At 39.9% G+C, this 25,052-nt stretch overlaps 1 long non-coding RNA gene across 1 annotated transcript; it reads right to left on the bottom strand.

Annotated features, from left to right (window-relative positions):
• Positions 1 to 2,672: 2,672 nt before the first annotated feature.
• On the bottom strand, positions 2,673 to 23,475 carry LOC128316442 (uncharacterized). Its single transcript, XR_008300367.1, has 3 exons — positions 20,977 to 23,475; positions 18,669 to 18,718; positions 2,673 to 3,482 (listed from the first exon to the last, which is right to left on the bottom strand). It is a non-coding gene; the product is annotated as an uncharacterized LOC128316442 (long non-coding RNA).
• Between the last annotated feature and the right edge of the window lie 1,577 nt (positions 23,476 to 25,052).

Below are 25,052 nucleotides of genomic sequence, written 5' to 3' on the forward strand. Positions count from 1 at the left end.
TTTATCCAGTTAAGTTGAAGATGTGATTTCCTGACAATCCAGTGATTGTACTCTTAGGTACCTACCCTAGAGAAACTTTGACATGAACACAGGGACACATGGACGTAAATGTTTATTCACTGCAGCACTTATTGTAATAGTGAAAAAGTGGAAATGTACCTATAGTTAGCAGGATGGTGGATATATACAGTTTATTAGTGCAATGGAACATTTATAACATCCTAGAAACGTCATTAAAAACAGATTCAGGGGTGCCTGGGTGGCTCATTTGGTTGAGCATCTGACTCTTGATTTCGGCTCAGGTCATGATCTCGCAGTTTGTGAGTTTGAACCCCACATTGGGCTCTATGCTGGCAGTGCACAGCCTGCTTGGGATTCTCTCTCTCTCTCCCCTCTCTCTGCCCCTCACCCACTCTCTCTGCCCCCCCCCCTCAAAAACAAAATAAATAAACTTAAAAAAAATTAAAACCAGTTTCAGGGGTGCCTGGGTGGCTTAGTCGGTTAAGTGTCTGACTCTTGACGGTCATGATATCACAGTGGTGGCATCCATGATGAGCATGGAGCCTGCTTAAGATTCTCTCTCTCTCTCTCTCTCTCTCTCTCTCTCTCTGTCCCTCTCCCCTGCTTGCTTGCTCTCTCTCTCTAAAGCTAAAAAAAAATAATAAAAAACAGTTTCAAATGAATATGTGAAGTATACCAGTCATATACATTTCTAAAATGTATAAGAAGTAAATGTATGTATATATTTGACAAATACATACAGTAAAGCCTTGGTTTGTGAGCATAATTCGTTCCGGAAACATGCTTGTAATCCGAAGCACTTGTATATCAAAGTGAATTTTCCCATAAGAAATAATTGAAGCTCAGATGATTCGTTCCACAATCCAAAAATATTCATATAAAAGTGATTACAATACTGTACTATAATACAAAATAATAAAAAATACAAAATATAAAGAAAACTAAACAAATTAACCTGAACTTACCTTGGAAAACCTTCGTGGCTGGTGTGAGGGAGACAAGAGAGAGGAGGGTTATTGTGTAGGACAACTTCCACTATCACTGATAGAATTACTGCTATCTATTGGCTCAGTGGAATCTTTTTCTTTTCGTGCAACTTTAACAAGGAACCTATCCAATGACACTTGCTTTCGCCTCCTTTTGAGGATTTTGCAGAAATGTGACAATGTGTTGTCATTAAACAGATTCATCACTCGCACTGCTACAACCTTATTCAGGTGGTGCTTTTCTCCAAATTTCCAAATGTGTTTCCCACATTTACATATATCCCTAATCTCATTTGAATTGGCAGATTCCTCTGCCTTTTTCGTCTCCTCCTCCTCTGCAGATGAGATGCAGAAGTAGACTTCTTATAAAATCTTGCAATTTCGGCCACTTGCACACCTCATTCGTATTTTTCAATGATTTCCTTCTTAATGTCCGCCATAATCATCTCCTTCTTACCACCTTTCTTTTCAACCTTTTTCAGCATGGGGGCCATTGTATATGCTTGCACAGATGTTGACTACAGTACAGTATTAATAAACTCTTGTCCTATACTGTATTTAATGTAACTGGAAATAAGGCATCAGAGGAAAGGGTCTATATCTGCAGGCAGCCTGACCTAGAATGAAGCAAGGCATTCCTAAGCTTCCCCTTGTATGGAAAAGCAAAGGACTGTCCATACATGCTTTGAAGCGACAAAAAATACACTAGTGCCAGTTGTGGACACTTGCCAATGTTCTGAAAAATCATTGATTACTGCCAAACACCACAGCCTGAGAACGAGCATCTGAGCATGGGAGACAATCCCCACAATCCTGCAGCGAGAGAGAGAGAGAGAGAGAGAGAGAGAGAGAGAGAAAGAGAAAGAGAGAGAGAGAGAGAAAAGAACCATTGGCTCAGTTGTGATCACATGACATTTGCCATCACATACTACTCATATTGCAAGACATCACTCATTTAGCAAGTTAAAATTCATTAGAAATGTTTGCTCATCTTACAGAACACTCGCAGAACAAGTTACTCACAATCCAAGGTTTTACTATAATTTTGTAATATAAACACAAACACACCAAATTCAGTTCATTAGTTACTCCTGACAACAGATGGGAGGAAAATATAGACGAACTGTAATTTGCTTTATGTTTTATTTCTTTAAAAATAAAAGAAAATCTAAGATAAATTTTGCAAATCATTAACATTTGTTAAATCTCAGTGGGGGTGGTAGGCTCTTTGTTCTATTATTTTCTGTACTTTCGCATGTTTAAAATATGCTAGAATTTAAAGTAATTTGGGGGATGCCTGGGAGGCTCAGTCGGTTAAGCATCTGACTTTGGCTCAGGTCATGATTTGACGGCTTCTGAGTTCAAGTCCCACATTGGGCTCTGTGCTGTCAGTACAGGGTCTGCTTCAGATCCTCTGTCTCTCTCTCTACTCCTCCCCTGCACCTTCTCTCTCTCTCTCTCTCTCTCTCTCTCTCTCTCAAATAAATAAACATTAAAAATAAATAAATAGGGGTGCCTGGGTGGCTCAGTTGGTTAAGCGTCCAACTTCAGCTCGGGTCATGATCTCGTGGTTGTGAGTTTGAGCCTCACATCGGGCTCTGTGCTGACAGCTCAGAGCCTGGAGCCTGCTTTGGATTCTGTGTCTCCCCCCGCCCCTTCCCTGCTCACGCTCTGTGTATCTCTGTCTCTCAAAATAAACGTTAAAAAAATAAATAAATAAAATAAAAATAAAGTAATTTTTAAAGGAAAATGCTTGGACTTGGATAAATTGTTTCATAAGAAAATGCTTCATTTTAAAGCGCCAAAACTTTAACAAAATTGGACTTGCACATTATGTCTTGGGGCAACCTTAAAACATCCCTGTTTTTTTATGCCAAGCAAACACACACAAAATTGCAGAAAACTGAATGAGGCCATGTACCCTGGAAATATTTGAAATGGTTTATTGCTTGGGGCAAAGGACGAAAACTGAAGACATGCCAATTTCAAAAGGCAGGATCCCCTTTAGAATCACTGATGTTTCTTCTAATATCTGGAAACAAGTCCGTAAACCGGCTCCTCAACTGCTTTCCTTCAATAGGCAAACAACTGGATGAAACTGCTGACGCCTCTCCTTTCAACCAGCTATGTCATTCTTTATTTGCACACCGGTACCAGTCAAGAAGTATTCCAATTTTTTGGATCCCCTTTTGGCAACTTGAAAAGCCACCATCATTTGCCAAATGGTGAAAAAATGTCTTTGTCAAGGAAAACTTTGTCTCCAAGGACAGAGCGTTTGGTTCTCTGGACTCAGTAACATACCTGGCCAGGCGGCTCTGCCGAAGGTGCACCATGCGTCGTCATGACTCATTGCCCTCAGCATCAACAGGAATTGATATGTGCCAGCAGTTCTCAAAGGAGTCTTGTTTACTGCTGTGAGAGTCATCGACTTCATCAGAGCCTGGTCCCGACCTCGGCCTTTTCAAGAAATTTTGACTAGAAAAGAGATCAGAGTAGGAAGCTATCTCTGTTATACCCAGTCCACTAACTTTGTGATTGTGGGGCCCCTGGGTGGCTCAGTCGGTTGAGCGTCCGACTTCAGCTCAGGTCACGATCTCGCAGTCCGTGAGTTCAAGCCCCGCGTCAGGCTCTGGGCTGATGGCTCAGAGCCTGGAGCCTGCTTCCGATTCTGTGTCTCCCTCTCTCTCTGCCCCTCCCCCATTCATGCTCTGTCTCTCTCTGTCTCAAAAATAAATAAAACGTTAAAAAAAATTTTTTTTTTTAAATGAAAAAAAAAAAGTATGTGATTGAACTTCAAGCTTAAGTTGTATGTGTGCTCTAAAGAGAGAAGATAGAGACAGAGAAAGAGGGAGAGAGAGAGACAGAGACAGAAAAGGAGACAGAGACAAGACTTTTCAGAACAATTTGAGAGTTCATTCCTGGTTGTGTTACATAGGTATTTTTGACCATGAGACTGAAGCAAAAATTTTTTTAAAGTTTATTTATTTATTTTTGGGATAGAGAGAGAGAGAGAGAGAGAGAGAGAGAGAAGGAGAGAGAGAGAAAGAGCAGCAGAAGGGCAGAGAGAGAGGGAGAGAACCCAAACAGGCTCCATGGTCAGCACAGAGCTGACTTGGTGCTTGATCCCATGACTTTGAGATCATGACCTGAGCCAATATCAAGAGTCAGACACTTAACTAACTGAGCCACTCAGATGCCCCTAAAACAAATATTTTAATTTATGGTTCTACATAGGGTATTATGGGTACTGCTGAAAGGAACCCCCCAACTCTTAAGGCCCTGTGCCATTTCATGAAGCGAAGACAGAATGCAAGTAACGATGTAAACTTTTCAGTGAGGATAAGGACTTTCTGTGGTCTAAAGCCCATTGAGAAAGTCTTATTAATTTCTCTACAAGCAGGAATTTTCAAGACCCCAAAACACCAGAGAATTCTTTTGAATGTTGCTTCTGCTTAGATGACTTTAAAATTAAAACATGAACTGGGATGCCTGGGTGGCTCAGTCGGTTAAGCATCCAACTCCTGGTTTCAGCTCAGGTCATGATCTCATGGTTAGTGAATTTGAGCCTGTGTGGGGCTCTGGGGCTGAGGGCACAGAGCCTGCTTAGGATTCTCTCTGTCCCTCTCTGTCTGCCCTTCCCCTGTTTGTGCAATTTTTCTCTCTCTTTTTCAAAAATAAATGAACATTAAAAAAAAATTAAGACACGAATTTATCATCCTTTTTTGCACACAGAAAGCTTCAGTGATATACCTAACAAAAGATGGTTCCGTTGTTTTACAGTGGTGATGATGAACCATGAATTCAACTTAGTCTCGGGGTATGTCCTGTGACCTATACAAGCAAATGTTTTCAGTATTTATTGCCATTAAAAAAAACTGAAATCAAGTGGATGACATGTATGACACAATTCAACTTATTTTTTTTTTTAACAAACCCAACTTCTTATTCATATCAAAAGCATCCTTTCAGTGGAGTTTACTATTGGGTAAAGTTAAGGTTGCCATTTATTTTATTGGCATTCAAATAATGAAGACAATATTTTGCTTACTTAAATTTATAGCAGTAATTCATTGGTTTCCACACATTAGGGACTGTACTATGACTTCATATATAATGTCTAACAATTCTAAACAGTCCTATGAGGGGAGCACTAATATTCCCTTTCACAGATCAGAAAACTGAAGCCTAGAGAGAATAAGTAATTTGTCCAGTGTCACACAGCTGGTACATGATAAAGCCAAATATTTCAGCACATATCTGTGTGATTCCAGAGCCCATCTTATATTACATGGCAAAGGAATTCATTTTCAATGCTATAAAGTAAACTAAATGCAAACAGCCCAGTGTCTGTGCATTTTTCCATGAAAGATTTGTTTCAATTTCATCAACATTTTAGGACTTCATGATCAGTGATTCTTAGAGCTCAGAACAACTGGACTAGAGAAACCACAGAGCTTGGGATGCCTGCGCAGGCCCTTCCCTCTCTGTCTTTGCATCATAGTGTCTGGCATACAGTAGGGGTTCTATGTATAAATATTTGTCAAAGGCATGTAGGCAGGTTGGCTATCCTGAGGTTGCCCTGGAAGTAAGCTGTGTCCCAGGGCTTACTTGGGAGGTGGGGACAGTTCTGGTTGGCGAAGTATTCCTTGGTGTACGTACCATAACCAGCCTTTGATCCTCAGCTTTGCAGATTCCAAACTCCGCTTTTATCAGCAATTAAAGAGCATATTAATTTTCAACAACACATTCACACTAACGTAGCCTGATGTCTAAGCGCCAAGTAACTCATTGATTTATAATGAAAACTATGAAGGTCAGAAACAGGAATGTTAAAGTCATCACCAACAGCATGTGTTCTCCAAGAAGGCTGACCTACATGGGAGTGAGCGCATAACTGAAGGTTTACTTGGTAAATATGGAAAAGGAACAATGGAGGTTAATTAGAGGAATCCAGCGTTTATTGGCCTCTGGTAGGAGAGCCAGAGCACTCATCCCCACAAACAAGGAGAGTCTTGCCAAACTGAAGAGAACAGAATGACTCTCCCCAGGACCTTTGCATTCCATCTCTTGTTGGTTAAGGAAGTTGTTAAATTGGCTGGTGATGGACACATTCTTTCTTCGTATATACTAACGTTTAATCCGGTTATGGTCACCTTTTATTGGTGAGACCTCTTTCAGGTGAATTTGCATATCTCCACAAAATCCATGTATTGAACTTTTTAAGAGTTTAATTCTCCCCGGGGAATGTTATTGGTGGGCATTCTACTATAACCTGAGTGGGATAATGACTAACATTCTCTCAGGCCACTCAATAAAAGCCTGAGTCCTTAGATCTTCCAATAGAAATTGTTCCTAATTTTAAGGTGAATATGCAAGCTACATGAAGAAAAGCATTGTGGTCATTCATGAACATTTTGGGGATGTACCTACTGTGTGTCAGGCTTGTTCCATGCAAGTTACTGTGTAAACAATGGAGAACAACGATGAATGACAGCTCTTGCCTTCAAGGAGCATGCAGGCGTGTAAACATACATGTAAACAAAACCAGATACCATAAAAGAGTAGAAAGACTTGTAAACAGGGCACCTGGCTGGCTCAATCCAGAGAGCATGCGACTCTTGATCTCAGGGTGGTGAGTTGAAGCTCCATGTTGGGCATGGACCCTACTTAAAAACAAGCAAACAAACAAACTTGTAAACAAAACAATGGTGTTTAGTTCTAAATAGAAACAAGAACCAATTGTTGTGGAAACACAAACAGGGAAGACATGGCTTCACCAAGAATGAATAGGTTTTTTAAGTGGACAAGGGAGAAAAGTGCATTCCAACAGCTGGAACCACCTAAGCTAGAGCACAGACATGTCAGGTGCCCACAAGGAATGGAAGGTTGGGAGTGGAGACAAGTGGAGATCGAGGGGACAGAGGTGTAGGGATGAGCCTGCTTGAGCTCTTCAGGGCCAAAGGTGCAGGAGACATTTCCTCCCTCTCCAACACTCCTTCCCTCATCCCTGACTCTTGCACCTCTGGTTATTGTCTGTCTCTTTCAGAAGCTTTTGTTTTCTCAGTTCATTCTTTAAATCAGTAATTTTTAAAACTTGAGGCACGTGGCTGGCTCAGTCAGGAGAGCATGTGACTCTGGATCTCAGGGTCATGAGTTTTAGTCCCATGTTGGGAGTAGAGATTGCTTTAAATACATAAATAAATAAAAGAATTTTTTTAAGTTTATTTATTTTGAAAGAGAGAGCAAGCAAGCAGGGGAGAGGCAGAGACAGAGGGAGAGAGAGAGGATCCCAAGCAGGCTCTGCATTAGCAGGTAAATATTTACATGGGGGTCGAACTCACGAACCCTGAGATCATGACCTGAGCTGAAACTGAGAGTAGGACGCTTAAGACTGAGCTACCCAAGTGCCCCACTGAGCCACTTATGCACCCCAGTAATTTTTAAAAATTTTTTTAATGTTTTTATTTATTTTTGAGACAGAGAGAGATAGAGCATGAGCAGGGGAGGGGCAGAGAGAGAGAGGGAGACACAGAATCCGAAGCAGGCTCCAGGCTCTGAGCTGTTAGCACAGAGCCTGACGCGGGGCTCAAATTCACAGACTGTGAGATCGTGACCTGAGCTGAAGTCGGACGCCCAACCGAGCCACCCAGGCACCCCTGTACCCCAGTAATTTTTTAAAATGAGTTTTTTAATTATGTAATACATGTTTGTGGAATAATATCCAAGAACTATAAGGGCAAAGTATGAAAAATCTAGTTTCTCTCCCACCTACAATGACCATACGCACAACTCTGCTCTCTGCTCCCAGGGACAACCACTGGCACCAGATTCCTACATATCCTTCCAGAAAGTCCCTGGATAGGCAAGCATTTGTGTGTGTGTGTGTGTGTGTGTGTGTGTGTGTGTATACATTTGTGTAAGTATATAATTTTTTACACCAAGAATAGAATACTACTGCATTCTGCTTTCTTCACTTTATTTTTTCAATGTTTATTTATTTTTGAGAGAGAGCGAGAGCATGAACAGGGGAGGGACAGAGAAAGAGGGAGACACAGAATCCAAAGCAGGCTCCAGGCTCTGGGCCATCAGCAGAGAGCCTGACGCGGGGCTTGAACTCACAAACTGTGACATCATGACCTGAGCTGAAGCCAGACGCTCAACCAACTGAGCCTCTAGGCACCCCCTGCTTTCTTCAGTTTAAAATGGATTTTAGGGGTGCCTGGGTGGCTCAGTCGGTTGAGTGTCCAACTTCTGATTTCGGCTCAGGTCATGATTCCAGGGTTGTGGGACTGAGCCTTGTGTGGGGCTCCATGCTGAGCATGGAGTCTGCTTGAGATTCTCTCTCTCTCTGCCTCTCTCCGCCATTCACGTGTGTGCGTGCTCTCTTTCTAAAATAAAACAAAATGGATTTTAGAGATCTTTCCATATCTTTTAATTCTTTTATTCATTCACCTGACAAGTATTTATTCAGTGTCTACCTTGTGCCAGGCACTCTTAGATGATAAAGACTTGGCAGTGGGCAAAATCTCTAGCTTCATGGAACTTACATTCTAGTAGAGGGAAACAGGAAAGACAGACAAATGGCAAACAAGCAATGAAATATGTATAATATGCCAGATGGTGATGAGTGCTGTGCAGAAAAATAAATGCATAGATGCAGAGTGCTGGCATGCTAGAAGTTGGAGAGTGGCTGCAGCCATCTAAAGGAGAGAGAGAGAGAGAGAGAGGCCTTGTTCTTTTGTTGGTACAATAGCATTCTGTCAGATGAATACACCATAGTTCCTTTAATCAGTCTCCTACTGACATTTACTTTGTTTCTAATATTTTGCTGTTACACTACTGCAAATCTTACACATAGGCCATTTGACACATCTAACAGTATATTTGTTTTTTTTAAGTTTATTTATTTATTTTGAGAGAGACAGAGACAGTGCAAGCAGGGGAGGGGCAGAGAGAGGGAGAGACAGGATCCCAAGCAGGCTCCACAGTGCAGAGCCCGATGTGGGGTTCAAACCCATGAAGCCATGAGGTCATGACCTGAGCTGATACCAAGAGTCAGATACTTCACCGACTGAGCCACCCGGGCGCCCCTAAAAGTATATTTGTAAGCTAAATTCCTAGAAGTGGGGTTGTCATTTTAAGTGTCTGTGCGGTTTTATAATTTCAACAGATATCGCTAGATTACTTTCTGGAAAGTGCCAATTGACAGTTCTTTCAGCAATGAATGGGAGGCCCACACCTTCACCAATCCTGTGTTGTCAAGATCTGTGATGTTTGCTTATCTGAGGAGAAAGCCATGAAATATTTTTAGAAGTCTAATTTGCATTTTGCTTTTTACGATTGAAGTTAAATGTCCCCTGTGTCTAAAGGCCTTTTTTATTTCTTGTAAATTATCCATGTCCTTTGCCAAATTTTCTATGTGTGTGAGGAGTAGGGGTAGTGGTCACTTTGTTTTGCTTATTTCTGATTTGTAGAACTCTTCTTAGTAAAGAATTTACAGCCTTTGGGGATGTGGGTAGCAAATGTTTTATCCGATTTGTCAGTTCTCTTTGATTGTGTTTATAGTAAATGGCTTTTATAATGCAGAAATTTTTACCATTATATAGCCCAATTAAACTACTTTTATGGTTTCAGAAATTATTTTTTTTAATTTCCTGTTTTTCTTCTAGTATTTTAACAGTTTGTTTTTTAACTTTTAAATATTTGATTCATTTGGAATTCATACTACGTAAGGTGTGAGGCACAGCTCCAGTTAATTTTTTTCCAACTGGTTACCCAGTTGTCCTAAAACCATTTATAGAATAACTCCTCCTTTCTTTTTTTAAATTTTTTTAATGTTTATTTCTGAGAGAGAGAGACAGAGAGAGAGACAGAGCATGAGCAGGGGAGGGGCAGAGAGAGAGGGAATCTGAAGAATCTGAAGCAGAATCTGAAGCAGGCTCCAGGCTCTGAGCTGTCAGCATGGAGCCTGACGCGGGGCTCGAACCCGCGAACCGTGAGATCATGACCTGAGCTGAAGTCAGACACTTAACCGACTGAGACACCCAGGTATCCCACTCCTCCTTTCTCCATGACTTTTTTTTTTTAAGATTTTAATTTTTTTTAAGTAATCTTTACACCCAACATGGGGCTCAAATTTCCAACCCAGAGATCAGGAGTCGCATGTTCTACGGACTGAGCCAGCCAGGCGTCCCTTCATGACTTTTCTTTTTATTTCTTGAGAGAGAGGGAGAGAGAGCACAAGTGTGCAAGTGAGCGCGGATGAGGCGCAGAGGGAAAGGGAGAGAGAGAAAGGCTCTTAAACAGGCTCCAGTCTCAGCCCAGAGCTCAATGTGTGGCTTGATCTTATGACCCTAGGATCATGACCTGAGCCAAAATCAAGAGTCAAATGACCGAACCACCCAGGCGCCCCACTCCATGACTTTTAAATCCCACTTTTGCATGTGATAAATTCCAATAAGAATATGGGTCCAATTTGGGTTTTCCAGACAAGCCCATTGATTTCACTGTTCATCTTTTCAACGATGGTCTATTTACATGCCAGGCACTGTTCTATGCAGGCATTAGTAACATTTTTAAATGTTAGAGCTTATGAAATAGATTTTACAACCTATCTTATTTTTCTTATTCTTTTTAGACTTTCCCAGGCTCTTTTTATTTGCTTATTTTCCACTTGAACTTTAGAATCAGTCTGTCTAGTTCCAAAGTAAATTATCTTGATGTTTTTATTGGGATTACACTGAATTTACAGATTAATTTAGGGCAAATTGACATCTTTGTCATGCTAAAATTTTCTGAACAAGAACATAGCATGTCATTTGGTACATTTTTGTGTGTGTCCCTCATTAGTGTTTTAGTTTTCTTCATATATATTGTTCACATTTTCTGTATATTTTAACTTTTTTCAGTTTCTTTCCTTCTAACTGGCTATATAAAAGCTTTTATGAATTTTGAACTCTCTTATTGTTTCTAACAGTTTTTCATAGGATTCTCTTGCTCTTTCTGGTAAGCAATCATACCATCAGCAAAGAATGATGATTTTACTTCACTTTTTCCAATTTTTATTTTTGTTTGTTATCTGCTTACGTTGGCTAAATAACAGTGGTGAAAAAGAAGACTCTTAACTTATTCCTGATATTAATGGGAATGCTAGTCTAAGATAAGCTTCTTTGTCATAGCTAGAAGCAGAAGTCTCCATTCAGAAGGTTTTAATCATAAAACCCTGGGGTGCTTACCAGAGACCAAACTTTTAAGTTTATTTATTCATCTTGAGAGAGACACACAGAGACACACACACACACACACACACACACACACACACAGAGAGAGAGAGAGAGAGAGAGAGAGAGAGAGAGAACAAGGGGGGGAGGGGCAGAGACAGACACGGGGAGAGACAGAATCCGAAACAGGCTCCAGGCTCCAAGCTGTCAGCACAGAGCCCGATGTGGGGCTCAAATTCACAAACTGTGAGATCATGACCTGAGCCAAAGTCAGCCACTTAACCTACTGAGCCACCCAGGTCCCCGCCCCCCACCCCCACTTTTTAAGTTTATTTCCAGAGATCAAACTTTTGGAAAGGGAAGAGGTTTGTGTATACATTCTTTCTAGTGATGGGGATTTATCATAAGGATATTTGAGAAAACAAGGGATATAAGAAACCATGTCAGCACAATTGCTAATTACTCTTTGCTTCATTCTTTTTTTGCTAACCTAACACTGTGCTAACATGTTTAAACACATGAGGTTGTTTGAAAGTAACCTCCTCAGGGGTCACAGGCTATGTGCAGAGGCAAAATGCCCCAAAAGAAAACCTGAGTGATACAAGCTTCAGTGTCTTGCTCTGAAATTGGTAATTCTTTAATGGATGTACTGGAGGAGAATAAAATTGCCAAAGAAAAAGAGTAGGAAGGGAGTATGAGATCCAAATAACCCAACAGGATGCTAACTCATCAGCCTCTAATTAGCCAAAACTTGGCCTTAAATTAGAGACTATTTCTTTTTTTTTCCCCTCAAAGGTAAAAAAAATCTTGGCTTCTGCTTATCTAATCAATACTCAAATTTTCCCATTTACAAAAATTGCCTTGAAATTGTTCAAAGGCTTTCATTTATCCTCCACAATGCCTTAAATATAACAGATGTTTAAAAAGATGTGTTGAATGAGTGAATGTTAGGTAATCAGCACACTCTGTGTGGTTTTATACTAGTGATATAACGTAATGTCTGTTGAGCAAAGGAAAGGCTTTAGTTAGTCTGACATAGGCATCAGCTTTTTAAAAGTTTTTTTTTATTTTTTTTTCAACGTTTATTTATTTTTTGGGGGACAGAGAGAGACAGAGCATGAACGGGGGAGGGGCAGAGAGAGAGGGAGACACAGAATCGGAAACAGGCTCCAGGCTCTGAGCCATCAGCCCAAAGCCTGACGCGGGGCTCGAACTCACGGACCGCGAGATCGTGACCTGGCTGAAGTCGGACGCTTAACCGACTGTGCCACCCAGGCGCCCCAAAAGTTTTTTTTAAGTTTATTTATTTATTTTGAGAGAGTGAGAGAGCGGGGAAAGGGCAGAGAGAGGGAGAGACAGAGAGAATCCCAAGCAGGCCCCTCAATGTCAGCACAGCGTGAGATCAGGACCTGAGCCAAAACCAAGAATCAGATGCTCAACCACTGAGCCACCCAGGTGCCCCGGCATCAGCTTTTAAAAGATGATGAATGTAGATAGTTTGAAAATGTCATATTGCTATGCAAATATGTTTATGGATTGCTAACAACTGGATTTTTACTGAGACTTTATCAATCATTATGGTTAAAATTTACCCTATCTTTTGCTATTTTATTTTGTTTTTCTTTAAAACACCCAAAAGCCATTGTAACTCTGTAAATCGGATGTTAATTAACAACATGCATGTTAAGGTAAGGACATTTCTAAAGCCCCCAAGTGCTGTCTTTTTAGAGCTTTCAGACATTGATTATTTTTAAGTGGCAATGTAGGAGTTAAGAGTTGAATAATGTATGTACTACTCTACATGGGATAAGCTGAAATCAGGAAAATTTTCATAGTCTGGAAGAGGTTTGTCAAAATAACCCCTTTGTTTTAAGTCTCTAAGTTTTTTTGGAACATCTAATTGGTTCAGTTGTCACAATACGGGATCACTGTCCTGTATGGGTTAATTCTTACCTCAAGTTCCTGGCTGTCCTGTGGGTCAGCAGCTCTCAAGCATTTTGACCACGATCCACTGTAATAAATGTATTACATCGTGATCCTATGCATATGTGCCTATACGCTTATGGCTTCTTAAGATACCACTTAAGCCATCTGCATGTTTTATGGTCTGATCTTTTCAGTTTTTAATCTAGTTTCTCCTATGCCATTCTGCTCTGTTCATTTAAAAGTTTGCTAGCTGTGACTTGCTAAATTGATTTCATAACTCTACAATTTGAAAAACAATGCTATAAATCAGGGCTCCTCCAATTGCAATGCTCATCCAAATTACATAGGGATCTTGTTAAAAATGCAGATTCTCATAGGACTTCACTCATATGAGGACTTTAAGACACAGAACAGATGAACATAAGGGAAGGGAAGCAAAAATAATATAAAAACAGGGAGGGGGACAAAACATAAGAGACTTAAATATGGAGAACAAACAGAGGGTTACTGGAGGGGTTCTGGGAGGGGGGATGGGCTAAAAGGGTAAGGGGCATTAAGGAATCTATTCCTGAAATCATTGTGGCACTAAATGCTAACTAACTTGGGTGTAAATTTAAAAAATAAAATTAAAATACATAAGAAATAAAAAATAAAATCATAACAAAATTGTTAGTCTTTTAAAAAATGCAGATTCTGATTCAATAGGGTCTGAGAAGCTGTATTTTATTTTATTTAAAAAAGTTTTTTTTAACGTTTATTTATTTTTGAGACAGAGACAGAGCATGAACGGGGGAGGGTCAGAGAGAGGGAGACACAGAATCTGAAACAGGATCCAGACTCTGAGCTGTCAGCACAGAGCCAGCCCGACACGGGGCTCAAACTCACGGACCGCGAGTTCATGACCTGAGCCAAAGTCAGCTGCTTAACCAACTGAGCCACCCAGGCGCCCCTGAGAAGCTGCATTTTAAAGAAATTTTCAGGTGCTGCTGCTGCTGCTGGTCTGTGGGTCACACAGACCCACCACCTCTGGTTTAATTGGCCAAGGCAAGGATCTTAGGCTCTTAGTCTAAAGCACAGAAACTATGCAACAAGGATCTTTGGCTGCTTAGTTGAGAGAGAGCTGTGGCCACGGTGGGTCCAGCAGCATAGACTCTTATCTAGTACGGCGATATTCAGTTCAGATATTAAAGTCTATAGCATGTGTTTAATGAACACTTATTTATTTTATACTTACTATGTGCCAGGACCAATTCTAAGACAAGCTAAAGTGCTTCTTTTTGTACCTCACGTTTTATTAGGTGAGCAGTAAATGTATTAATTTCAGGTTGTGATAAGTGCCATGAAGAGAAATGAACCGTGTGAAGGAAAGATAATGGCGGTGTGGGGCATCTCTCCCTCCCTCCCTGCCCCTCCCCCACTCGTGCTTTCTCTCTTTCTCAAAATAAATAAACTTCAAAAAAACAAATGGACAATAAAATAAAATAAAATAAAATAAAATAAAATAAAATAAAACAATAAATGGGCACAATCTTATCGGTGGAAACAGCAAGCCATGGCTGTCATGTCCTGGCCAGTCTCCATACCCTACTCTTGCCATCTGTAGTGGATTACCACATATCTAGCGGTGTGGTCCTCTGACACTGAAATTTCATGTCATTTCCCTGCTCAAAACTCTCCAATGGATCCCATCACCCTTAGAACGAAATCCAAATTTACCTCAGCCAACCACATCCCGTACAGTGCCACCTACCTAACTGACTTGATCTTTGACTCTCCTTTCTTACTCCCCTCTAGGAAGGGTGTGCCTCACTGCCTTCATGCCAACCCCGGACATACTACCAACTACTTTCCCCTCAGGATCTGTGCCCTCGTTTGCTCTGCCCCTGCGGTCCTTCCTCTAGATCTCCCCTTAGCTTTCTCCCTTCTTCCATGTCTCTGTCAAGTGTCACCAACCCAGTCAGGCACTGTCTAAACACCCCATCTCCACACTGTCAGTGCAGAGCTGGATGCGGGACTCAAACCTAAAACCGTGAGATCACGACCTGAGCTGAAGTCGGATGCTTAACTGACTGAGCCGCCCAGGTGCCCCACCCATTTATTTTTTTAGAACAGGAGACAGATTCAGGCAGTTTGCTGAAGTGATACACAGCTGAAAATACAGAGATGTGCATTTATATTATGAGCTTTGGTCGATATGTGATACCTAATAATGCAAGATACCAAATTCAACAAAAGATAAGTCAGTGAAAAATTACAATCTTTTTTGCTCCATCCTTCCATAAACCCAGCTTTCCAGGTGAGCTCCGCCCTGCACACCATCACCTGAACCCCTCCATGTCCAGCTACCAGAACAATTCACCTGCCTAGACTAACCAAGCATCCCAGGTGCAGAACTGGAATGTGGCTTTTGTAAATAATGAGGTAAATGTATAATGGTTAAAAGTACCATCTCCCTCATCTCTCATAGGTGATGACCTTTTCCCTCTTAGCCCTGCCCAAATCTGACCTTTCTGCTGTATTCCTGACCTTATTTCCCATATTATACCAAGCGGAAGATGTCATCATGTGGCCAATGCACCATTATTTATTGTATCATGGAGTAAGAACAAAAATACTAAAAACATTAAGTAGACATATAATTGAATACAAGATGGGTCTGAATTTCAGTGATGTTTATATGTGAAAAAAAAATTGTGCTTTTTACAATTAATGAAATACATGTTGTTATTACCATCATCCATCCAGTCAGTTACCTGGAGGTAATTGTGCTCACCTCTCTCAACGTCCACATTCTATCAGTAACCACTCCCTGGATTCTACCTCCCAAATCTCTTAAATTCCTACCCTGGCTCCCATTTTGGAAACTCTTACTTGTTTTAAACTGGATGACTTATTTAACTACTAAGTCATTCTCCACAATAAAAGCAGAATAACATTTTATTCTTTTTTTTTTTTTTTTTGAGAGAGAGAGAGAGAGAAAGAGCAAGCATGAGCCTGTGCAGGCAGGAGGGGGGCAGGCCAGAGGGAGGGCAGAGGGAGAGAGAGAGAAGCTTAAGCAGGTCTCACACCCAGTGTAGGGGGGTGGAGGGCTTGATCCCAAGACCCTAGGATCAGGACCTGAGCAAAAATCAAGAGTCAGACACCCAACTGACTAAGTCATCCTGGAGCCCCCAAGAATAACATTTTAAAACATAAATCTGATGATTACACTGTTAGATTAAAATCCTTTGTTTGTCTCTACTGTGCTTCAAGGTAAAGTCTAAGCATAGCCTAAACATACTTTGGAATCTTGTCTCTGACTCCTTTTCAAGTAAGTTCAGGTACATACAAACAAACTAGCATAAACAAAGTTTATTCTCTCCTTCTGTAGTGGCTTCCTTTGCTCCCTTTCTGCCCTGAAACACCTGCTTATTCTTCATGAATCAGCTGAAATGTCACCTCCTCAGTAAACTCCCTTGGATTTCCTCTGTGTCCATTCTTGAGGAAGCTAAGTGCTTATTCCTCTGTAGTAGATGACTCACAGGCCCCTACTTTAGCTATCATCATATTTTGTAATTGTTTGTACTTCTGCATTATGAGCCCCTCAAGGTCAGCCACCATATTTTATCCATTTTCATATCCTTTAGCATTAATCCTGCCATACAAGCAGGTCCTTAGCAAATGTTTTCCAAATGAATAAGCAAATGTGAACCTGAAAAAGAACCACCCTTACTAAATAATATGAGATCTCAGAGGTATGAAATATCCATCACTCCAGCTTTGAAAAAGGGGGCCAAAGAAAAGGCTTCGCTCTCTTGCCCTCCTCAGCCCCAATATAAAGTCCACTGGTGTTGCATGGAGTCCCAATAGCATGATGGAACCCTGATCTTGGGACCCTTTATGTCTATAGTGTTCCTTGAACCCATGTTTGTGAGGCCTAGCAACCCAGGTGACCAAAGAACGTGGAATGTCTTTTTGTTAGCCATCTCCATATTTAAGAAAAAGGAAGCTAGATTGATGGTCTGTTTATCTATATGGCTTATCATCAGAAATGGCTTATCATCAGAAATTATTTTGCAAAAAAAACATTTTGCAGAACTACCAACCACCATTTCAAAAAAAATCATAATTGGTAATTTGCAAAGTTAGTCAACAATAAGGTGAGAAAGCAATAGCCCCTGGCAGATTTTTCTCTAGAACTCTCCCTCAAGGACATATGGTCAGAAACCAGAAAAGTCTAAGAAAACCTTAATGTCTAAGTATATAGGCTCTCCTTTAAATTCATGCAGGACCAGGGGCATCTGGGGGGCTCAGTCTGGTTAAGTGTCTGACTTCAGCTCAGATCATGATCTCACGGTTCATGAGTTTGAGCCCCACGTTGGGCTCTGTGCTGACAGCTCAGAGCCTGGAGCTTGCTTCAGATTTTGTGTCTCCCTATCTGTGTACCCCTCCCCTGCTCATGCTCTGTCTCTGTCTCTCTCTCAAAAATAAAATAAACATTAAAAAAATAATAATAATAAAATAAATTCTTGAAGGACCAATATGATATATATTTTTTAATTTTATATCTTTCTATACCTTAATGTCATATAGAGTGGCAGTACCTTGTGTGGATTTAATACATGTTGATTGAAAATGTTTAAAAGAGAAACTGACTTTGAAAATTTTTGCAACTTTATTTTGACTTCTCTTGTTTTTTCAAACCCAGATAAATAACAGAGAAAACATACTCACTAGTGTAAACCACTAAAATCATGACCAGTATCCCTATTGTCCTATGTTACTCAACATAAACGTTACAGTAAATATACAAAATAATGTCCAAAAGTAGCAAGTCAGAAGGCAATAGGCCTGTATTGCAAATACAGAAGGCGCGGCCCAAATTTCTTATTCTTATATAGTATCATTCTGGTTGTATGGTCTACAGACTTGTAAAAGGATTGAACATTAAGAGGGAGTACATGGATATTTAAGAAGTCAAGGAACATGAAACAAAAGAGCTATATTGAGAAAGACAAGTATATTAAAAATATATATTATATTATGTACATATGACATTGCCATTTTTGTGAATGGTTGAATATCATCAATATCATATGGTTCTACCTAATAGCAAAAAGGAAGGGAAAATGGAGGGAAAGTTTTTTGTTTTTTTTTTAAAGTAAAAGATATGTTGATGCCATGTTAATGTCTTGAAGAACTCAACAAAAATGAAGATGGCTTTTCAGTATCAGAATCAGCCGGGAGCTGTGTAGCATATTGGTTAAGATATGAATTTCTTTTTTTTTTTTATGTTTATTTATTTTTGAGAGAGAGAGTATGAGGGGGGGAGGGACAGAGACAGAGAGACAGAGGATCCAAAGCAGGCTCTGCGCTGACAGCAGCGAGCCGGATGTGGGGCTCAAACTCACGTACTGTGAGAGATCATGACCTGAGCCAAAGTTGAAGGCTCAACTGACTCAGCCACCCAGGTACCCCCAAGATATGCATTTCAAAGTCAGACTTCCTTTCATTTAATCCTGCTTATACCACTTACTGTGTGAACTTGGTCAAGTCACTTAATTACTTCCGCCTCAGTTTCTTCACCTGTAAAAGAGAAAAGTAGTAACACTTCCCTGGGTTTTGGAGTAGAATGTTGTAATTTCAAAATGAGTACCACATAATAACATCAAAAATATTACTCAATGTAGCATAAAATCATAGCTGTAAACTTCTATGTGACAAAAACAAAAAAAATAGAATGAAAGAAAGATGCTGTTTGGGTTTTGGTAAACAAAGGCCTATTTCATTGATCACTGTAATGAATGGAAGGCAAGGAAAGTGCTGACAGACTAGTAGAGGGGCGCATATAACTTAAGAGATAGCTCAGGTTCTATCTTCCTTTATCAAATCCCTATACAGCTCTGACATCGTGGTGTTGTCATAGACTTCAACTCTATGGAGATATTCTTCCAACCAGATGCTCCTAGAAGTGATACCATTTAAAAGGCCAGGAAGAAAGATCAAGATCATTTGCTGAAGTGGACTCAGACAATTAAGGAGATAAGCAGACAGAATATGAACAAGAAAAGATCAACTCAAAAAATTACAAGAGGCGTTTGTTTAGAAAGACACTCCTAGGGATCCATATGTTCAAAGAGAAAAAATGAATTCAAAGATGGTATCATTGCAATGCAATTGATTAACGAAAACGATGACATCAATCGTTAAAGGAAAAGTACTTTTATAAAACTTGAAAAGGTAGAACTAATACACAACTTCATTTACCAGGAATGTATTTCCCCCTGAGGCTCAAGAGCTTGAAAGCCACATAAAATATTTCATTTTTCCTGTGATTCATAATGCTGGCACATCTTACATCACATTAAATTAAAGAACAGTGTGCCCTTCCCCACATCGTCTTCCCATAGAGAAACTGAGGATCACTAAGGCAAGTGAAATTGTCAGGCATACAATGTTCACCTTTAGATTAAATATTTTTATTCATTTCTTGTTTGGTGTCTCCACACCTCACTGTGGAGTGTCTGATTCCAATCATTGTTTGCTCCCTTAGTTTTTCAATATTTCAGTAGTCTACAATAGTTTCATTTTGGTTTCAACTAGGCAGATGGTGTCCAGAGGTCCCTTCTGCATGCATTTATTTTGATTCTGAGTAATGAGTCTTCTGTATGGCAGAGCGGTTAAATAACAGTATTTGATTTTGGATAGACTCAGCTCGGATGCAAGACGTGGCTTATTCAAGTCTCTAAACCTCACTTTTCCTCAATGGTAAAACTTATGGCTGTAATAATGCTTACAGCATTTGGTTGTTGAGAGCATTAATTGCATATAAGACAACCAACATAGTGTCTGGTGCATGGTAAAAGCTAAAGGCATGATAATTATTTTTGAGCTCTTTATTAGACAATGTTTGGAGAATTATAGGACTTAAGCGATGGCATTTACTTATCAGGATGGGAACTCAAGTCGTTTTTGCTTCACAAAGTGTCCTTAAGCTGTAACAATCTCTTCTGTGTTTGACACTAATTGCACATTTTGAGATACCTTTATTATTATTTTCTATAGTAAGGTAGAGATTATTGCCTCCACGTATGAAATAAAAAGACTAGAAATAAGACTTCTACTGCTGGAGAGAGGGAGTAAATATACTTTTCCCTACTTCTGCCATTAAATACAACTTATGACTGCACAAATATAAATGACTCTGAAGGGTGGAGAGAAGACAGACAAGCTAGGAACCCGGAGCCCAAGGAATGACCTGGTGGTGAATCCCCTGGGTTTCCTTTTTGTCTCGTTTATCCTGGACTGGGTGCTAGAGAAGCCCACAAAACTAGACACATCAATAGGCACAGACCGAAAACAAAAACACCTGCTCTCTCTAACCAAAGAACCAAGAAAATAGGAACACAGTAAGATAGAAAACTTTGAGGGGGCGCCTGGGTGGCTCAGTCACTTGAGCATTCAACTCTTGATTCCAGCTTAGGTCAGGTCGTGAGATCAAGCCCCATGTCAGGCTCTGTGCTGAGGGTGGAGCCTGCTTGGGATTCTCTCTCTCTCTCTCTCTCTCTCTCTCTCAGTCTCTCTCTCTCTCCCTCTCTGTCTTCCCCTGCCCCTACCCCACCTCTCAAGAAATAAAAAAATATTTAAAAAAAAGAAAACTTTGAGAAAACCACTCTATCCCAGCCAAACACCAGAGAAAAATCTCTCTCCACCCCTACCTACACCAGGAAAAGCAAAATGGGGAGTCTAGATTTCCATCCTCTTCAGGCTGAAATAAAACACCCCAACTGCTCCAACAGTGTGATAAAAAAGAAAGTGAAGGAGGGAGCTGGAACTTTACCCACATTAGGAAATGACGTGCTCCACAATGACCGTATGAATCATGTGGGGAGCCTGGACTTCCATCCTGCAGTAATGTGATGTTTTTCCCATTTCCGTTACGGTGGTGTCATGGGAGACCTAGTGGAAATACAAGAACTTCACCATTGCACAGGGACAATGGCTACAAGGTCACTTTCTCCACCCCACCTTGGTGTCAACAGAAGTCACATGGAGAGCAGTAATAGGGCACTGCTCCTCACCCCAGCCATGGAGATTTCAGTGGAGGTCTAGCAGGAAGCCAGAACACATACCCCTGCCTAGCAATAACAAGGAGGCCACAGAGCTGTAAATAGAGAACTCCTACCCCCACCTGAGAATAATGAGGTAGCATTCCCATCTGCACCTCTTCCTTGCTGGAGTGCTATCAGAAGAAGCCAGCTAAATCAGAAGGTTTAAATAAGATTCAGAGTCTTTTTCTTTTTAAAGTTTATTTACTTATTTAGATAGACAGAGAAAGGGAGCAGGGGATGTGCAGAGAAAGAGTGAGAGAGAGAATCCCAAGCAGGCTCCGCACTGTCAGCTTGGGACCTGACACAGGGCTCAAATTCACGAACCAGAAGATCGGGACCTGGGCTGAAACCAAGAATTGGACACTCAACCGACTGAGCCACCCAGGTGCCCCTCACAGTCTCATAATACTTCAAATGTCTCCATTTCGACTGAAATTCAGTCAACATACCAAGAACCAGGAAGATCTCAAACTGAACAAAAAAACAGGTGCCAACTACCAGAAGAACTTATGCCAATTAGACATAAATTCTTGTTTCTTCCAGAAAATAGAAGAAGGAATGCTTTCTAAGTCATTTTATGAAGCTATTACCCTGACACCAGACCAGACAAAGACAGTACATTAAAAGGTAACTACAGAACAATATACTTCATGAATGCAGATATAAAGATCCTGAACAAAATATTGACAAAATTCAGACATCCACATATATACACATGTAAACATACATCTGCACACATATATGCATACATACATATACATATACATAGAGAATTACAGACCATACTGGTGGGGTTTATTCCTGGGAGGATGCGCGATTGGTTTAATATTTGAAAATCAATGTCATTTGCCATATTAACAGGGTAAAAATGAGGAAAAATGCATGATAATATCAATTGATGCAGAAAAATCATTTGACAAAATTTAGTACACACTTACGATAAAAATGCTCAGAAAGACATGACTAGAATGGAACTTCCTTCATTTGATCAAGAGCCTCTACAAAAAACCTACAGATAACATTATACTTTTTTTTTTATGTTTATTCTGAGACAGAGAGAGAGTATATGCATGTGTGCTCGTGAGCAGGGACTGGCAGAGAGAGAGGGAGAGAGAATCCCAAGCTCTGTTAGTACAGAGCCTGATGCAGGCCTCGATCTCACAAACTTTGAGATCATGACCTGATGCGAAATCAAGAGTCAGATGCTTACCTGACTGAGCCACCCAGCTGCCCCTAGATAAAATTAAACTTAATGGTGAATGATAATGCTTTTCACCTAAGATCAGGAACAAGGTAAAAACATCCATTCTCACCATTCTCATGCAACACAGTGCTAGAGTTTCTAGCCAGAGCAATAAAGCAAGAAAAGAAAAGAAAAAAGCATACAGATCAAGAAAAAAAATGAATAAATAAAACTGTCCCTATTTGCAGATGACATAATTGTCTACATAGAAAATTCTAAGGAATGTACAAAAAACCTCCTACAACTAATAAGTGGGTTCCTTTAGGTCACAGGATACAAAATCAGCATATTAAAGTCAACTGTTTCTATCTACTATCAATTAACATGTGGGTTCCAACATGGGGCACCTGGGTGGCTCAGTAATTTAAGCACCCGACTTTGGCTCAGGTCATGATCTTGAGGTTTTTGAGTTCAAGCCCCACAATGGTCTGTCTGCTGTCAGCACACAGCCTGCTTTGTATCCTCCGTCTTCCTCTCTCTCTGCCCTTCCCTTGCTTGTGTTCCTTCTCTCTCTCAAAAATAAATAAAATTTAAAAATAATAATAGTAAAATAAAATAAAATACCATTGGGGTGCCTGGGTTAAGTGTCTACTCTTAACTTCAGCTCAGGTCATGATCTCACAGTCATGAGGTGGAGCCCCTTGTTGGGGAAGCCTGATTGGGATTCTCTCTCCCCTCTCTCTCTGCTCATTCACATGCTCTCTCTCTCTCAAAATAAATTTTAAAAGCTACCATTTATAATCACTCAAAAAATTGAAATATTTAGGTGTAAACATCACAAAAACAGGTACAAGACTTACATGCTAAAAACTACAAAACACCGGTGAAAGAATATAAGATCTAAATAAATGGAGAGACAAACTGTGTTCATGGATTAGAAGACTCAACATAGTAAAGATGGCAATTTCCCCTGATCTTATATGAAAATTTAATGCAATTCCTATCAAAATCCAAGCAAGATTCCTATAGATATAAACAAGACCATTCTAAACTGTATATGGAAAGGCAAAAAAAAAAAAAAAAAAAAAAAAAGAATAATTAAAAAAAATTCTTGATAAAGAATGAAGTAGGAGGAATCAGTCTTTTCCATTTCAATATTTTTTTGTATGCTTTACTAATCAAGACATTGTGGTATGGGTGAAGAGACAGACACACAAATCAATGGAATAGAATAGAGAGCCAGAAATATACCCACATAAATATGCCTAACTAATTTTTGACAAAGCTACCAATGCAATTCAGTGGAAGAAAGATGTTTTTGTTTTTTTTTTTAACAAAAACAAAAACAAAAACCAGTGCTGGGGCACTTGGGTAGCTCAATGGGTTAAGTGTCCGACTTTGGCTCGGGTCACGATCTCATGGTTCGTGCGTTCTAGACCCAGCACAGAGCTATCAGCACAGAGCCCGCTTCAGATCCTCTGTCTCTGTCTCTCTCTCTGCCTCTCTCCTGCTCACACTCTCTCCTCTGTTTCCCAAAAATAATAAACATTAAAAAATAAATAAATAAATAAATAAATAAGCAGTGCTGAAGCGACCTAACCCTCAGACCTTACCCAAAAGTTAACTCAAAATGGATCATGGACATATATGTAAAATAAAAAATTATAAAACTTTTAGAAGAATATAGGTGAAAAATCTTTGAAATCTAGAGATAAGAGTTCTTAGACCTTACACCAAAGACATGATCCATAAAAGCAAAAATGGATACACTGGATTTCATTAAAATTAAAACTTTTGCTCTGTGAATGATTCTGTTAAGAGGATGAAAAGACAAAGACTAATTTTTGGAATGTATAAAGATGTCCTAAAACTCAACACTTAAAAAGCAACTCTATTGGAAAATGAACAAAAGGCATGAAGAGACATTTCACCAAAAAGAATACACAGATGGCAAATAAGCACATAGGAAGATGTTTAACATTATTAGCCATTAGGAAAATGCAAATTAAAACCACAATGACATATCACTACATACCTACCAGAATGGCTAAATTTTTTTAAAAAGCAATGAAAACACTAAATTCTGGTGAGGATGGGGACAAACTGGATCCCTCCTACATTGTTGATGGGAATGGACAATGGTATATCTGTTCTGGAAAACAGTTTAGCAGTTTCTTAAAAAAACTAAACATGCAACTACACAGTGACTCAACAATTGCACTCCTGGGCATTTATCCCATAGAAACAAAAACTTATGTTCATACAAAATCTGTACACAAATGCTTATAGCAGCTTTCCTCCTAAGAGCCAAAAACTGAAACAACCCAGATATTCTTCAATGAGTGAATGGTTAAAAATCTGTGGTACATCCATAACATGGAATATTCTTCAGCAATACAAACGAATGAACACTTGATACATGCAACAGTACGGATAAATCTACAGAGAATTAGTATGAGTGAAAAACTAAATCCTAAGAGATTATATACAGTACGATTTCATTTATAAATCATTCTTCTTTTTTTAATGTTTTTGTATGTATTTTGAGGTGGGGGGAGGGGCAGAGGAAGAGGGAGAGAGAGAATCCCAAGCAGGCTCCATGTTCAGCATGGAGCCCAACACAGGG

The sequence above is a fragment of the Acinonyx jubatus genome, chromosome B4, assembly GCF_027475565.1.
Source record: "Acinonyx jubatus isolate Ajub_Pintada_27869175 chromosome B4, VMU_Ajub_asm_v1.0, whole genome shotgun sequence".
NCBI classification, from domain to species: domain Eukaryota; kingdom Metazoa; phylum Chordata; class Mammalia; order Carnivora; family Felidae; genus Acinonyx; species Acinonyx jubatus.